We start from the raw sequence: 5,967 nt of genomic DNA, 5'->3' as shown, positions 1-5,967 counted from the left end.
GGCTGATTCCAGTTCATCAGAAGAGGAAGATTTCACTGAGGAACCAGAGAGAACCATTGTCAATTCCTGCAAGACTCAAGAATGGGAAATATTTCCTGTGGCTTGCAATGTGGAGCATGTGGAGGTAAAGATTGAAGATGAAACTCAGGAAGAGCTTGAAAATTCTTTCTGGGGACGACCGTTGACCTCCGATGACCTCTCCTCAGATAGCAGTGATGAAGAGATGGCGAGCACTTCTTCGCTGTCCTATCAACGTCGGACATCGAGCTCCACAGAATCTCAGGGTTTGCCTGAGGGCACCTCCAGTGTGGTCATCAAGCTTAGGAAGGTCTTCTACAATGAGGGCCATAGTGGCACAGTTACTCGTTACCAGAAGGTCATGGATTTTTTGGATGATCAAGGAAAGTTGTGTGGACATGACAGATTCAGAAACATTGGCCTTTACAGGAAAAAGAAGCACAAAAGACATCACCCTTACAGGGAGCTCTTTTCATGCATGCACAGTTCATACAGTCAAAACTGTCCCTACCACTCCAAAAAACATAGTTATAAGTGCAGATGGGCTTTGCGTTGTGCTGTGCAGTCTGCCCATTTGGCCATGGAGAACAGATATCCTGACCTAGTGGGGAAGAGGATCCGCCACTTGTATGAGGAAAATGATAAAACAGAAGTGTGGTACAGAGGAGTGGTGGTACGTATCCACAAGCCACATACTAACCCACTGAATACTATGTTTGAGGTCAAATATGATAGTGAGCCAGAGTGGCAATACTACCTTGAGCTGCTTTTAGATTATAAGAAAGGATGGCTGAAAGTGGAGGACTAAATCTTGATGGTGATGCCTACGTCTTTGTTTAGATGCTAATTGATATTTCCCTCAATATTAAACATTGTCATTGTTTACTCACTTTCATGTTGTTCCAAACCTGGGTTGTTGTTGGTTTTTTTTTTACTTGATAGTCCATGTCTTCATTGATTTTCATTATGGAAAAGAGTGGCAAAGTATATTTTGTGTTCCACAGAAGCAAGAAAGTAAAGTTTGGAACAAGAGAAAGTAATTACAGAACTTTCATTTTTGGGTGAACTATTCCTTTAAGGTATTAACGTCTTTTGCGGGAGTCTGTTTCTGTTTTTTTTTTGCACCCAAGACCTAATAATTTGAAAATGTGAATACAAATGTTATCTTCATTGACTTTGCAAGGAGATAATTATTATTTGACTATTTGTTAAGCAACCAAATAGCTTAACTAGTTTTACTTGACATCCTATCCAAGATGTGTGTGTGAACTGATTCAACCCTTTTCCTGTGTTTCTGGTGTCAATGTTTCATTTGTTACAGTGAACTGACCCTTTTTAAAATGAAAACATGTTGGCAAATGTTTATGGCAGGGAATCATGTTCATCATATAGTTTAAACATTCCAAGTAATCCACTTTCCAGTTGTGTGATTGGGATCAAAGGGAATGATGTAAAGCAAGATGTTTTACTGTTTACAGAATGATTTTTTATAATGGCTGCTGTCATGCGTTTTATGTTTGTCTTCCTGTTTTTTACAACTACATTTAACAATTATCTGGCTCATTGTTTAAATTTACACAAGTGCCTTATCTGTAAATCAGAAGTTGGAATAAAATATCCTCTAATGGACATGTGGGATTATTAGAAATTGTGATGGAATTTGAGTGAAATATTTACCAGTACACAACGGAAATATCACAACAATTTCAAACTTGCAAATAACTCCAGGTGTTACATATGTCAACGATGCATATAGGCTACAATGTATTTATACATTTTGTGTTTTGTGCTTATAATTGTTAAAGGAATTTTGATTTTAATATTTGGATAGTTATTTGACATTCTTCATCTGGAACTCTTCACTTCTGCAGTAGACAGTGTGTTTCAAAAGCATAGACAACTTGTTATATTAAAATATATTATTACAATTAAATTCCACCATGAAAGTCTGCACATGACATCCCCGTTCAGTCGCGAGGATTTAATTTACAAATTATGTAAATTACAAACTAAATAACAAACTTGTTTTGAAAACAAACACTTGAAATGACATCAACGTGATAGAAACTACAGTAAATGACAGAAACTATCTTTGGAAAAAAGATATGTGAAGTGTAATTTAATTGTTTAGTTGGTCTCACGTCCCGTTGAATAACATGGGGAGGCGGGGTTTATGACCTATACTGGGACCAGTCACCGGGGGGCGATCGAGACTTTTGAGGGCTTGTGCGGCACACTTGGTCTGAACGGACGGTTAGGCTCAGGATGGAACTAACGCCTGTTTCACACATACTCCGTGTATAGTGCGTATGCCAGAGGTGTGGACTCGATTCACGTGACTTGATCTTGACTCGGACTCGAGTCACTAATTTGATGACTCGCGACTCGACTCGATAGAATCAAAAAAGACTTGCGACTTGACTTAGACTTTGACAGCAATGACTTGCAACTTGACCTGGACTTCAGCCGTCTGAGTTGGAAATACTTGTACTTTTTAAAACCAAAGATAAGAGTTGTATAATTAAAAAATGTGCAGTAAATCAATGATTAATTTCCCAAATAAACGATTAATTTGATTTTCAAATCTGCATTTCAACGCTCCATATTCAACCAATCAGCTTCCACGAAAGCTGGACCAACTTTGAAGGCTGTGGTGCGCATTTAAGTACAAGGACACAGCAAAAATTAAACCAAAGGTGATATAATTGGGATATAATAAAAACAGCGTTTAAGGCAACAAAAGGATTGCAACGTAGAACCTGTGGTTCCAAAATTACATACACCTCGTCGACAACGTCCAATTTTGTGAGGCATCTGAAAATCCACAGACAGAAGTAAGTTGTTAACTAATTATGCCAGCTATGGTTCAGTAACATACATGTCTATGGCAGAACATGGCAGATTTACAGCCTAACAAAGTTAGATATCGATAAAAAAAAATAGTTTTACTATAGTAATTAATACTCTGACACTAATTTGGGCAAAGCGCACTAATGACTTGTTTAAGACTTGAAGCTAAAAGTTGAGGACTTGTAAATTGACTTGGCTTGCCTGCCTTTACTTGGGACTTGACTTGGGACTTTAAAACAATTACTTGGTCCCACCTCTGGTGTCTGCGGTGCGTATACGGTACAGGAGCAGCACACGCTATAGTGCTTTCACATATGCCGCAGTTTCTGTGTGCCACAAAATCAAAAATGTGTAAGGAATTTTGATTTTAAACCCAAACGTTAACTTTGAGATTGTTTAAGGCATTGAAACAGTATGAAAATTAATTTTAATCATTGTGATACTTTGTTTTACATGTAGTTTGAGTTGTTGACAGAAGAAAAGCTATCGCGCTATATCTGTTGCTAATAAGGAGAAGAATGAGACGCATTTGGGTTCACTGTCTTTTTTTAGGGTAAAAAAATTATATATGATGGCATTTTGCAACTTTTGGGACTATAATCATACTTTTTTGTTTTTCTTTACCCTGTAATTTAGTAACTGTAGAACACATTAACTGTAATTATGCACATATGATGAAATTATTACAGTTTCTTGACAATATATGTCTATTTTAATGTGAACAATGCGCTGCCACTTTAATTCAGTGCGGTGCAGCACAGCAAAAATAGACTCGGTCCGTAAACCATCGCTGCACTGCTGTATGTGCACCGCAACTGGAACGGATCGACGGACTGCATCCGCGTGCAGTGTAAAAGCTCTAACCTGTTAACATGGGGACGGAAAAATTGCATGGGAACTTTTCCTCACTTGCGGTTCAGGGCTTCCGTAGTGCAAGGCCAACTTATTCAGCATCTGGATCCGGAAGTATTTTTCCCCATTAATTTTTTTGCACAAGCATCTCATAAAATTCTCTGTAAAAGAGTTATAAGCCATGAACCAAACCAAACAGCTCCGAGGTGAATCACAACATTACAAATTTTATATTGAGGCAAAAAGTATTTGAAAATCTGACAAAGGTACAATATTGTGTACTTACCGTTTTTCTCGAGGGTACAAACTACAATCCCATGGAGCATTGCATATGATGTAATTGAATAAAAACGATAAGAATATATCAAACTATTGATTTTAGGTTGTTGGTTATAAGTATAGAAACAGTACATTTTACGTTTGTTTCAAAATATTCTGAATTGTACTATTAGATAAGTAGTTTAATGGTAAAGGGAGACCGACGTGATGGTCAGTGACGTGATTGAGGAGGCTAATTGCGCGGGCTGCGTTGGCCTTGGTTCTCCGATTAGTGAAGCGCTTTCTGTTGTACCGTGGGTAATGTAGCAGTTTATATAAGAATTCTGCTTTCAAACACGCTATTTAAACTATTTAAAATATGAAGTTGAAATAATGCAGACGAATAGCATCTTTAACATCTAAATATGTCTTGAAATGTTTATAAGTTGTCTTTAACTAAGTTTCTGTCTAAGGATTTAGCTATTTTGCGAAAAAATGTTTTAGCACATCAAAATAAAGCTGATGGAAACACACATTATCGCTAAAATGTCACAAATATTTTTCCATTTCACTCAAGCGCATAAACACTTTTTTGTCGATAAAATTGTCATTAACGCAAAAATGTAGTGTCACATGACAGAGTTTGCCCCAATCGTTAGCCTGTGTTAATCATGACGACAGTATTGAAAGCCAATTTATTGTACATGATTATGGATTTATCTTTATGGCATATAGAGCCAATCAGCAAATGTGACAGTTCTAGTAGTGCCAACCATAGACATAATAAATACATAGACGCCCTATTGGCCGCTGGAGCGTACGTCAACGGGCCGCCATATTGCGGAGGGCAACATTCCCATTTCTCTCATAACGGGAGTTGAGGAAAAATGCCTGCCTCGTGCTGCTTGGGGCTGTACAAATCGCCGCACTATTGAAAACAGTTCTCGGGGAATTACTTTTCACAAGTAAGTCTGAACATTTGTTTTTGGTTGTATTTGGTCGTTATATAATTAGTATTATACCATGGTCTGGGTGAATACTCGATTCTGATTGGCTGCAGGGTGTCCGTTAAAAAGTGATAGAGGACACCTAGTAAAGTAGTTCTGGTGAAACTGCCTGTTTACCATTCGAAATTAATAAATAAATGCGCTGCCTACAACAGCTGTGAGTAACCATAGCAACAGGCAGTCAAAGTATCCGTTAACAATCAAAACAAACATCTAACGTTAGTTAGGCCTAGATATTACATAGCCTACTAATACAACAATGAGCGACTTCGTTATTTCTTTTAACATTTATGGAGAATATGACAACTTTGACGACTGGGATGCTGCTGAAGAAAGAAAAAATGTAAAGAAAACGGAGAAACGACACAAAGAGATAACACCGGGAGAATTGAATCAAATAGAAGACGAAAAAGATGACATCAACACGAAACAAAATACGAAATGGGCAGTAAATACACTCAGAGACTTTATTGTTCAAAAAAAATGGACTCCAGCTTTGAAAATTACACCGCTGCTGCTCTGAATGAGACCCTGCGGGAGTTTTACGCAGCTGTCCAGACAACCAAGGCAGGAGGAGAGTACAGCGTTTCAAGCCTAAGGAGCCTGAGAGCCGGTATCAACCGCCATATAAGGGAATTCAATATTATAACTGACACTAGATTCATGACCTGTAATGCTGTGTTTAAAGCAATAATTAAGCGTTACAGAAAAAACGGTAAAGATACCAGCGTTCACCAACCACGTATTTCTGAGTCTGATCCACTGATCTATATATATAACTGGATAGCTCATAGAATTCTAAACTGCCAGCAGTAGGTGAAGCTACCGGAAGTGCTCTGGCGGCCATCTTACTATTCCCTACCGACAGAGGGCATCGCGGCATGTGCAGCGTTTAACCGCGAAACAACACTCACTTAAGGATGCGGCTAAAGTGCCCACAGGTTGTAATATATGACTATGTACATATTAAGCACACATTAGT

Source organism: Xyrauchen texanus, chromosome 29 (assembly GCF_025860055.1).
Source record: "Xyrauchen texanus isolate HMW12.3.18 chromosome 29, RBS_HiC_50CHRs, whole genome shotgun sequence".
Classification (NCBI taxonomy): Eukaryota; Metazoa; Chordata; class Actinopteri; order Cypriniformes; family Catostomidae; genus Xyrauchen; species Xyrauchen texanus.
This window is presented reverse-complemented; position numbering follows the sequence as displayed.